The 12160-nt window shown below is 44.2% G+C and overlaps 1 pseudogene; it reads right to left on the bottom strand.

The window, feature by feature from the left end:
- Nucleotides 1-1015: 1015 nt before the first annotated feature.
- LOC129533077 (endogenous retrovirus group K member 104 Rec protein-like) lies at nucleotides 1016-3038 on the bottom strand (annotated as a pseudogene).
- Between the last annotated feature and the right edge of the window lie 9122 nt (nucleotides 3039-12160).

The raw sequence follows: 12160 nt of genomic DNA, 5'->3' as shown, positions 1-12160 counted from the left end.
CACACCTGTGGTTACTTCTCATCAGGTGGGATGAGAGACTGAGGAAAGAAATAAGACACAGAGACAAGGTATAGAGAAAGAAATTGGGCCCAGGGGACCGGCGCTCAGCATACGGAGGACCTGCACTAGCACTGGTCTCTGAGTTCTCTCAGTTTTTATTGATTACTGTTTTCACTATCTCATCAAGGGGAATGTGGCAGGAGAACAGGGTGATAGTGGGGAGAAGGTCAGCAAGAAAACATGTGAGCAAAGGAATCTGTGTCACAAATAAGTTCAAGGGAAGGTTCTATGCCTGGATGTGCACATAGGCCAGATTTATGCTTTTCTCCACCCAAACATCTCAATGGAGTAAAGAGTAACAAAGCAGCATTGCTCCCAACATGTCCCACCTCCTGCCACAAGGCGGTTTTTCTCCTATCTCAGAATGGAACAAATGTACAGTCGGGTTTTATACCCAGACATTGCATTCCCAGGGGCCGGCAGGAGACAGAGGCCTTACTCTTATCTCAGCTGCAAGAGGCCTTCCTCTTTTACTAATCCTCCTCAGCACAGACCCTTCACGCGTGTCGGGCTTGGGGACGGTCAGGTCTTTCCCATCCCATGAGGTCATATTTCAGACTATCACATGGGGAGAAACCTTGGACAGTACCTGGCTTTCCAGGGTAGAGGTCCCTGCAGCTTTCCACAGTGCATTGTGTCCCTGGTTACTTGAGAATGAAGAATGGCAATGACTTTTATCAAGCACACTGCCTGTAAATAGTTTGTAAACAAGGCACATCCTGCACAGCCCTAGATCCCTTAAACCTCGATTCCATACAACACATGTTTCTGTGAGCTCAAGGTTGGGGCTAAAGTTACAAATTAACAGCATCTCAGGGCAAAGCAATTGTTTAGGGTACAGATAAAAATGAAATTTCTTATGTCTTCCTTTTCTACATAGACACAGTAACTGTCTGATCTCTCTTTCTTTTCCCTACATATCCCCCTTTTCTTTTTGAGAAAACCGCCATCATCATCATGGCCCGTTCTCACTGGTCGCTCTCTCTTTGGAGCTGCTGGATACACCTGTAGACTAACAACAGACAAAACAGATATACAAGGATTAATATGAAATTACAGTAGTTGAACTTCTGTTGGTTTTAACCCAAGTGACAGGGTTAAGATTTGTGAGGCCATCAGAAACTTTCACGATTGCCTCAGTTTCTGGCACCAAATTTAAATGGGCTTTTGATGCCTCAAAAATTTGTTCTTTTAATTTTGAAATATCTAAAGTAAGATTATCTTCTCTTCCTTATAGATGACATCTAACCATGTCGCAGTGATGCTCAGACTCATTATAGGCTTGGGGTTTAATACAAAAATCTGACATATTCCAGTCACACTGTAACTGAAAAAGATATTCCAAGCTCATGAGCCTATCTCCCATCCAAATGACAGTTTGTCTAAGATCATTAATTTGGTTTGCCAATTTTTGATCTATTTGGGTCTGAGAATTCCACAATTTTGAGGAATTCTTTTGCCAATTATTTACATATTCTGCAGTTTGAACAGAGAAGTGTAAAGCAATTCCAGCAGCCACAGCAGTAGCTGTGACTGCAATAAGACCCAAAATCACTGCAATCAAATTAAAAATGAATCTTTTGGATCTAGTTAGAACTCCTTTTAATACTTCTGTTAAAATATGGACAGATGGGGAAGCCTCCCACTGTCAGTCCATGGACACAGGAATCCACATGCCCTCTCTTGCCCTCACCAGCAGAATACGGTGCTGCCAATCAAAAGTCGAATCAATGCAAGTAAACAATCTACACTTTTCACAGGTTATAGTTTAGGAATCTGGTTTAATAACTATGTTTCCTACAGCTAGCATATAAGGGGGTTTTACACAACTTTGCAAAGGAATTGTCGGATTGGAATTTAGGTTAATAGTATAATATGGCTTATGATCTCTTGTTCCTATAGCTTGATTTTCAGACCAAATTCTAATGTGGTGTGAGGCCACAGTAAGCTTTCATAATGCTGGATGTTCAGGACCAGTAACAGGACTAACTAACTTTGGTCGAGGTGATGAAATTCGCTTTTCACCCCATTTCCATGAATAGGGTGATTCTAACTTTCTATAAACCTGATCCAGCCTTTCAGTTTAATCACTATCATAGGCCAGATTAATGGGCCAGATGGATGGGGCTGTGAACATGAGTGAGTCTGGCCCATACAATTATAATAAAATTGGCCTCGAGGGGCCCGGTCTATAATAGTTCCAAATTCATTGTTTTGTAATACCACCGCAGTATCAGCCACACATTCTTCCCAAACTGAAACTTTTGGGCCTTTTGGTTCTTTGGGAATTTTCTTGGGGCAAGGCTTCCCCTTAGGCCTAAATTTTAATGATCTTTGATAAGAAGAGTCCTGTAAATTATTTTATCTGTGGCCTGAGTGACATCCCACTTACTATGTGATAAGTAAATCTACTGGTGGCACTGACAGTAGTTACTACTACCAACCAATTTGGGGTTGTAGGCATTAAATATCCTGGTACCTTCCCTAGGCAAATAGGAGGATAATGATACCCAGTGGAAATATTTATCATCAATTGTTTTTTAGGTTGGGCAGGGCAACGATCATCTGTGAGACCTGGTACCCATGCACTATTATTAACACATACCTCAATAGGATTATCCATCCATGTGACTGCCTGAATTAAGGGCGGGAAAGGCACACAGGCCGGGTAAGTATGATTAGTTGTGGCTGCTACTGCAGTCACAGGGAGACTTACCACCGTTGATACAATCATCAAAGCTGCAGGCAGCATGTTCTCTGGAGTTTGTGTTACCCTTTTTGTTCTTCAGGCTTTTTTCAGCTAACTGTGTCAGCTTCTTTAATTGGGCCCAGGTCAGCGGCTCTGCTTTCTTGGTGGATGGCAACTTCATCTGTTCTTCTGATATCACCATTTTGTTCACCCGGTGAGTCGATGATGCTCGATTGCGGGTTTTCCATCTCCGTGGTGGCGCTTCTCTTTGCATCTCCGATGGGTTCATTGTAGAACTTTAAATGTCTAGTGGGTATCCAAACAGGAAGCTGATTTTCTCCTGGTGAAACACAAGCAAAACCTCTCCCCCATGTTATCATTTTCCCTATTTCCCTTGTCTTATTTTTGTTGTCTTTCCACCAAATCAGTTTTCCTTCATGTGGGCTGTTCTTTTTACCAGTAAAATGTTGCTCTGCAGAAGTAGTGGTCTGATTTCTATAAATGTTTAAAAAATTTAAAGTATAGAGTGCTAAATTAAGTTGCATCTGGGGAGTGTTATACTCCTTAATGTCTTTTTCCTTTTTTTGTTTCACCACTTGAGCTTTGAGTGTTCTATTAGTTCTTTCAATTATGGCCTGTCCTTGGGAATTATAGGGGATTCCTGTTGTATGTGTAATTTTTCACTGATTTCACAATTTTTAAAATGTTTTACTACAGTATCCTGGCCCATTATGTGTTTTAATTTTTTTTTGGAACTCCCATGACAGCAAAACAAGATAATAAATGTCTTTTAACATGGGAAGTACTTTCTCCTGTCTGGCAGGTTGCCCATACAACATGCAAATAAGTATCAACTGTCACATGGACAAATGACAATTTGCAGACAACCTCTGTCTGCAGAAATGTGTAACAGTCAATTAATCTGTCTCTCATTTCTGCAGCACACAAAAGATCATCAACATAATGAAAGACATAACAGTCTGAAAACTTGTCTCTAACTGGTTGAAGAGCTTCAGCTACAAAAATCTGACAAATAGTTGGACTATTAAGCATTCCCTGAGGCAACACTTTCCACTGAAACCTGGTGGCTGGTTCTTTATTATTTATGGCTGGTATAGTAAAAGCAAATTTTTCAAAATCCTGTTTTGCTAGAGGAATGGTAAAAAAGCAATCCTTCAGATCAATTATAATTAAAGGCCAATCTTTGGGGATCATGGCCAGAGAGGGCAACCCAGGTTGGAGAGCCCCCATAGGTTGAATTACAGCATTGACGGCTCTTAAGTTGGTTAACATGCGCCATCTGCCGGATTTTTTCTGAGTTACAAACACAGGAGAATTCAAGGCGAAAATGAAGGCTCAATATGTCCCTTTGCTAATTGTTCTTTTGCCCATAAGTGTAAAGCCTCCAGCTTTTGTTTTGGTAGCAGCCATTGATTTACCCATACAGGTTTTTCTGTTTTCCAAGTTAATGGAATGGGTTTTGGAGGCTCTACAGTGGCCACTCCTAAAAAGGATATCCTATTTCTTTTCTTTCTTGATTTCCCTCAGCCTCAATTGGGATTTTAATGCCATCTCCATTTTTCCCTAGTCCTTTGCCTGGGAGACATCCCATTTTAATCATGATTTTTTGACTCGTGGGGCTGTATAAGGAGGCTGGGATAGTAATCTCTGCATGTCATTGTTGTAACAAGTCTCGGCCCCATAAATTAATTGGAATAGAAGTAATCATAGGTTGATCTGTACTTTCTTGATTGTCAGGTCCTAGACAATGTAAAATCATGGTGCTTTGATACACTTTTGAGGCGCTGCCCACACCGACAAGTCCTGTAACAGGCTTTTGTTTAGGCCAATTTTTTGGCCATTGATTTAAGGCGATAAGGGAAACATCAGCATCGGTATCCAATAATCCTATAAACTGCTTTCCCTGAATAGTGACTGTACACACAGTTCTATTCTCTGAGACCTGACGAGCCCAATGAGTGGCTTTTCTGGCAGAGTTGGTACTTCCAAACCCTCCTGTCCTTTCCGTTTTGTTTTCCCAATTTTAATATAAGGCAAAAGCAATAATTGAGCAATTCTATTACCTGGATTGGCACTCCAGGGAACAGTGGAGCTGATCACTAACTGAATTTCCCCCTTATAATCTGAATCAATTACCCCAGTATGAATTTGGACTCCTTTCAAATTTAGACTTCATCTCCCTAAAATGAGGCCTACTGTCCCTCCTGGCAGTGGGCCATATACCCCTGTAGGAATCTTTTGAGGGGTCTCTCCAGGGAGTAAAGAAACCTTTTGAGTGGAACATAAATCTACTGCTGCGCTGCCTGCTGTGGCAGGGGACAGCTGTTTTATTGTTGTAATTGGCTGATTCCCTGAAGTGGTGGTATTTGCTGTGGGGGTTGCTGTCCCTGAAAACCCTGAAGAACAAACGGCTGAATCGGGAATGCCCCAGTTTGTTGTTGGGACTGAGGCTGGCCCCTCACCCCTTTTTCTGACAATAGTTGCACATTTTTATCATATTTAGAACGACATTGATTAGCCCAATGTTTTCCTTTACATGTCTTGGACACAGGCCAGGTGGTTGTTTATTTTTACTCTGTTTATTTAAGACTGGACAGTTCTTTTCTAGATGACCGATTTGACCACAATTATAACATTTCCCCCCAAATGCTCTAACTATCCCCCTAAAGTGACTTCGGTCATTGCTTGAGCCATTAGCATTGCCTTACGCATAGCTCCTCCAATCCCATCACAAGCTTTCACATATTCTGTAATTACATCAACTCCTGCTGGACCTTTTCCTTTTAATGGCTTTATGGCTGGTTGAAATTCTGGATTTGCCTTTTGATAAGCCATTATTTCTACAATAACTTTTTGGGCATTATCATCCGAAACAGATTTTTCAGAGGCATCTTGCAACCTTGCCACGAAGTCTGGATATGGCTCTTTGCAGCCTTGTCTAATTGAATTAGAAGAAGGGCAAGCGGTGCGTGGGGCACCCAGGTGCCTGGGTCCTGAATTTTTTCCCAGTCCCTGAGACAAAAAGCCCTTAGGTGTTCAATACCCTCATTCTGCACTACTGATTGTTGGCTAATTGTGCTCCAATTTGGACCTGTTCCTAGCAATTGATCTGCATCTATATTAACAGCGGGATAAATAGCCTGATTTTTTCATGCCTGTTCTTGTACTCCATCAATCCACCAGGTTTTAAATTGTAGGAACTGAGAGGGTGAAAGGGAAGATTTAGCCGACATTTCCCAATCATAGGGAATAAGTCTATTTCCATGAGCAATGGAATCTAATAAAGTTCTCATATAAGGGGAGTTGGGTCCATATTGTTTAACTCCTTCCTTCATATCTTTTAACATTTTCATGGTGAAAGATTCATATCTAGCCTCAGTTTGGACAGCCGCTCCAGCTTGCCTCCCTTTCCCAGCTGGTATTGGTTGTAAAATTACAAGGAACTGCCATGCCTCAAGATCTCCCTGTTTTCTGGCTTTATTAATAATTTCATGCAGTGTACTACCTTGTCCACTAGGTGGTGATGTAGGATTAAACACCACTGGGTTGCTGGTGCGGTGCTGTGCTATGTGGCACAGGACACACCGCTTGAGGTCTGTATTGAACCTCCGGAGACGGCCCATACTGAAGCTCAGCTGGCGGCCAGTATTGATAAACTACCGGTGGTTGGGTCTTATTTTCTACCAGCTGGTATTGTGGATACTGTATCTGAATTGGCATTGCCGGGATAGAGACTCTATCCTTTTCTACTTGATATTCTCTTGGGGTTTGCACTTGTCTAACCTGCATTTGAGGTTGTAATGTTACAGGCATCTGAACCACTGGAGGAAGAGGTGATGGCCATGGTGGTTTAGGCTCTGGTAGCCCTAATAATTCTGGACCTCCTTCTACCAGTTTTGATGATTCAGGATATACTACCTCCTGTAACTGATTGTAGTCAACATTTTGCATTGACTGAGCCATTACAGACTCTGCTACATTTTTACAATGTGAACTTTACGTTAATTTCCGGGATTTTGTCTCTGCCTCTTCTTCACAATCTACTACACAGCTTTCAGGGGCATCAGAAATTGAAAGGCTGTCTTTTTCTATTTGAAACACTTCTAAAGTTGCTTTAATAATGGGCCAATCATTCCCTACTGTAAGTGGGATGATTTTACCTTCCCTACTTGCTTGTTTTAATTCTTTGCCAATTTTCCCCCAATCTTTTAGATCTAAAGTTCCCTGTTTTGGAAACCATGGGCAGAATTGTTCTATCGTTTGAAATAACATAATTAGATTTTCTGTAGAAACTCTAACTCCCCATCTTCTTAGAAGAATTTTAATGAAGCTGAGATAAGAGGCATATTTACTTTCAGTTTGTCCCATTGTCACCCTGAGTTCTTCTGAGCGCACAAGCTTACCGCATGGCTGACCATGGAAGTACTTGGGAATCTCTCGTTGACTGTCTTCAATGCTCATGTTTTTAGCGTACCTTCACCCTAGAGAAAGGCCCATGTTGGGCGCCAGATGAAGGGGGTCAGCCACTCCACACCTGTGGGTATTTCTCATCAGGCAGGACAAGAGACTGAGAAAAGAAATAAGACACAGAGACAAAGTATAGAGAAAGAAAAATGGGCCCAGGGGACTGGTGCTCAGCATACGGAGGACCCACACTGGCACCGGTCTCTGAGTTCCCTCAGTATTTATTGATTACTATTTTCACTAACTCAGTAAGGGGAAAGTGGCAGGAGAGCAGAGTGATAGTGGGGAGAAAATCAGCAAGAAAAGATGTGAGCAGAGGAATCTGTGTCACAAATAAGTTTAAGGGATGGTACTATGCCTGGATGTGAACATAGGCCAGATTTATGCTTTTCTCCACCCAAACATCTCAGTGGAGTAAAGAGTAACAAAGCAGCATTTCTGCCAACATGTCTCACCTCTCACCACAGGCAGTTTTTCTCCTATCTCAGAATAGAACAAATGTATAATCAGGTTTTATACTGAGGCATTCAGTTCCCAGGGGCAGGCAGGAGACAGAAGCATTTCTCTTATCTCAACTGCAAGAGACCTTCCTCTTTTACTAATCCTCCTCAGCACAGACCCTTAATGGGTGTCAAGCTGGGTGGAAGGTCAGGTCTTTCCCATTCAATGAGGTCATATTTCAGACTATCACATGAGGAGAAACCTTGGACAATACCAGGCTTTCCAGGGCAGGGGTCCCTGAGGTTTTTCACAGTGTATTGCACCCATGGTTACTTGAGAATGGAGAATGGTGATGACTTTTATCAAGCATACTGCCTGTAAACGTTTTGCTAGCAAAGCACATCCTGCACAGCCCTGGATCCCTTAAACCTTGATTCTATACAACACATGCTGCTGTGAGTAAAAAGTTGGGGCTAAAGTTACAGATTAACAGCATCTCAGGGCAAAGTCAGGCTACAGATCAAAATGGAGTTTCTTATGTCTTCCTTTTCCACATAGACACAGTAACAGACTGATCTCTCTTTCTTTTCCCTGCATACACTAGTCTTCTTCTTTAGTCTGCTAGATATGGGAAGGGTGTTAAGAAAGGATCTCTCATCAATATGACCTGGCCCCCAAAAAGCATGCTTGATTTTTGAATGTGGTAAAGAAATATTTAAACCATGTTTTATGTCTATATGATTATTAGTATTTATATATTGTTTTGTTTTGTTTTGTTTTTGAGATGGAGTCTCACTCTGTCAGGAGGCTGAAGTGTGGTGGCACAATCTCAGCTCACAGCAACCTATGCCTCCTGGGTTCAAGCAATTCTCCTGCCTCAGCCTCTCTAGTAGCTGGGAGTACAGGCATGTGCCAACATGTCCAGCTAATTTTTGTATTTTTAGTAGAGACAGGGTTTCACCATGTTAGCTAGGATGGTCTCGATCTCTTTATCTTGTGATTCTCCTGCCTCAGCCCCTCAAAGTGCTACTATTATAGGTATAAGCCAACACGCCTGGTCATATTTATATATTATAGGTAGTATTTTGCTAAAAGGGAATTTTGATATCTTTATAAGACACAACTAGTTTAATTAAGGAAGGAGCACTGCCCACCATGATGACAGGTATGGGTTGGTGATGCCCTGAAGCTCCAGGTAATCGATGATGTGAATGTCCCCTTCCAAAGCAGGGGCCATGCCTTGTGCAGTGAATCTCTGTCCCAGCACAGCTAATGGTCAGAAATGGATTCTTCTCAATCTGCCCATTAGGACTGAACAGGATCTCAGCATCTGGTTAGCAGGGAGGGACCCTGAGAAGGGGCTTTACTTGAGTGACTCACACTCTTTGCCCACATAGAATGTTCCCGGCCCTGTGTGTGCATCTTGTGGGTATTAACCCACTGATCAGCCACAGAACAAAGCAAGGAGGTAATAGATTTGTAAAGAGAAGTAAAGAACAGGAGAGAATTGATAAAAATGAGGAAATTTCATTTGGATGCCTGACTTCCGGGGGCAGGACCTCATTAAAAACACAGCTCAGTGCTTCTGATTTTCTCTTTTTCTCGTCTCTTTTTCCTGAGATGGAGTCTTGCTCTATTTCCCAGGCTGCAGTGTAGTGGCTCTATCTCAGCTCACTGAAACTTCTGCCTCCTGGCTTCAAGCGATTCTCCTACCTCAGCCTCCCAAATAGCTCGGACTACAAGTGCCTGCCACCATGCTCAGCTAATTTTTTTTTTTGGCCCCGAGTCTCGCCCTGTCGCCCAGGTTGGAGTGAAGTGGCACTATCTGGAGATCTCAAGTACATGGACCGGGGAGTCTGCAGGAGTTTGTTTATCTTGGGCTGGGGGTGCATGGGAAGTAGGTAGGGCTCCTGTGACCACAAATCCAAGGCCTCTGGGATCAGAAGGCAACAACAAGGGCCAGGACCTACCCCGGGGCCTGTGCTTGCAGGGACCCTGGCTCTCATTTGTATGTGGGGTGCCTGAGTGATTTCAGATTCCTCACCCATGCCCATTGGCTCTTCTAGGGGAGATGCATCTATAACACCTGTAGGTGACCCTGTGTAGGAAAAGATTGCAGAACCCACATGGGCCCATGCTGAGTGAGGCTTTCTCCAGGTGGGCATGAAAACCCCTAGCTCCCCAGCCACTGCCAGAGCTTGGGGTTGGGGGCCCTACATGGAGGCAAATGCAGGGAGCATTGGCAAAGGCAGGGCTGAGTGAAAGGAGAAGAAGAGCACATGGAAAAGACACAGGGGTCTCTGACAGTGCCAGGGCCAGAGGCACTTGGGAGTGGGAGAGGCATGACTGGGAGATAGGTCCAGGGCTTTTTCTGAGCCCTGAGGCCCCAGCAGGTTTACTTCCCTCCGAAGATCTCTCTGGGCTATTGTGCCTGGGAGTCAGGGCTGGCTCCGCTGCAGCTCTGTGGGAAGGGCATAGATCCCTCAGGGTCTAAGGTTCAACTTTACTCTTATCCTCAAATGAGGGCTTTTACCGAGCAATCTCTTGTCCGCAGATCCCACGTCTTCTTGCTGGACTCCCAGAGGAAGTTGTCCTACCAGGGACATGGGATGTTATACTTTTCTCTTCCATGGAACCATCTCTGTCAGGTAGAGTTGTACCTTTCTAGGTGGCCACACACACACACACACACACATACTTACCATGTGGCCATTGCAGTGATGCCCACTGGGCTTGGGGTTCTTCCATAACACCCAGCTGAAAAAAGCCTCATCTAAGGATAAGAAGAGACCTGGCTTGGACAAAAAAATACTTACTGCATTCCAGGTGCATCCTTATCAGCTCTAAGGCTGGACCAGGGGAACCTGGGAAGGGATGGCCCCTGTGCTGGGACCTGTCCAAGGCTCTGTCATCATCCTGGCAGCCTTGGAAGACCAGAGGGGTCAGGTCTTCCTCTGCAAGCCAGGCAGTGTCACCACCCAGAAGTCCAAGGTGCCTCTTTAGGTCCAGAGCAGTAGCCGTGGAGTTTCCTGCTTTGTGCCTTGCCATGTTCACCAACATCACTCAATATAAATTGGGGAAAATTTCTTAATTACTGCTGGGTCTCTCTGCATTGTGGCCATGTTCTGAAGTCCAGGAGAGATGGGCTGATGGCCTTGGGATGCATAAAGTGACCCCGGTCCCATCAGCTCAGGCTGGGGGAGAAAACAGAGGCTCAGGAATATTCTAGAGAGCCTAAGCAAGGGCCTCATAGGAGCTCTGGAATCCCAGTGTGGATTCTGGGACTGGAGAATAGGTCAGGTGATTTCCTGAGATGGGTTTCGAAGGTTGCTCTGAGCTTGGCAGCAGATGAGCACCTCGAGAAGAACTGGCGACAGAACATGGTAGAAAAGACCCCAAGTGCAGGATTCTCACTGGGGTCCTGGGGGTGCTACGGCACCCCTTGAAATGGGCAGGAAGAGGAAGTCAGTCAGCCAGTTCTTTCCAATATTTAGCTTATTGAACACCTTGGGGGTTCCACTGAGCCCCTCACCTGAGGGGTTTGCCAATCATTTGCTGCCAGAACATGGGCAGGTTTTTCTCTGGCCAAGTCTCAGGTTTATCAGGTTACAAATGGGGAAAATAGCAACGTGCCTTAGATTCTCCATGAAGAAGAGCTGAGGTCCGAGATGATCGGTACCAGCCGTCTGTTGTGCCTCGTGGATGCTCAGTGAACACAGATTCTCACAACCATTATTGGTGCTGAGCTCACCCTCAGCCTCAGGTTGACAAAGTGGGGCGTGGGAAGTAGAAGCCTCACTGGGCTCAGGTGATCCTCCCACCTCAACTTCTCGGGCAGCTTGGCCTACAGGTGCACACTGCCTCCCCCCAGCTAATATCTTGTATTTGTATTAGAGACAGGGTTTCATCACATTGCCCACATTCCTCACAAACTCCTGAGCTCTAGCACTCTTCCTTTCTTCGCTTCCCAAAGGACTGGGATTAGAGGCCTGAGGTCTTTCTTTCTTTTCCTTCCTTCCTTCCTTCGTTCCTTCCTTCCTTTTCTTTTTTCTTTCTTTCTTTCTTTCTTTCTTTCTTTCTTTCTTTCTTTCTTTCTTTCTTTCTTTCTTTCTTCCTTCCTTCCTTCCTTCCTTCCTTTCTTTCTTTCTTTCCTTCCTTCCTTCCTTCCTTCCTTCCTTCCTTCCTTCCTTCCTTCCTTCTTTCTTTCTTTCTTGCTTGCTTGCTTTTTCTTTTGTTCCTTTTTGACAGTGTCATGCCGTCACCCAGGATGGAAGGCAGTGGCGCCATCTCAGCTCACTGCAACTTCGCATCCTGGGTTTAAGCGATTCTCCTGCCTCAGCCTTCTGAGTAGCTGGGAGTGCAGACATCTGCCACTATGCTTGGCTAATTTTTTGTATTTTTAGTAGAGGTGGAGTTTCACCGTATTAACCAGAATGGTCTTGATATACTGACCTCGTGATCAGCCCACCTTGGCCTCTCAAAGTG

Source organism: Gorilla gorilla, chromosome 1 (genome assembly GCF_029281585.2).
Source record: "Gorilla gorilla gorilla isolate KB3781 chromosome 1, NHGRI_mGorGor1-v2.1_pri, whole genome shotgun sequence".
In the NCBI taxonomy this organism is placed as follows: domain Eukaryota; kingdom Metazoa; phylum Chordata; class Mammalia; order Primates; family Hominidae; genus Gorilla; species Gorilla gorilla.
The sequence above is the reverse complement of the archived record's forward strand: the minus strand, read 5'-3'. Positions and strand labels throughout refer to the sequence as shown.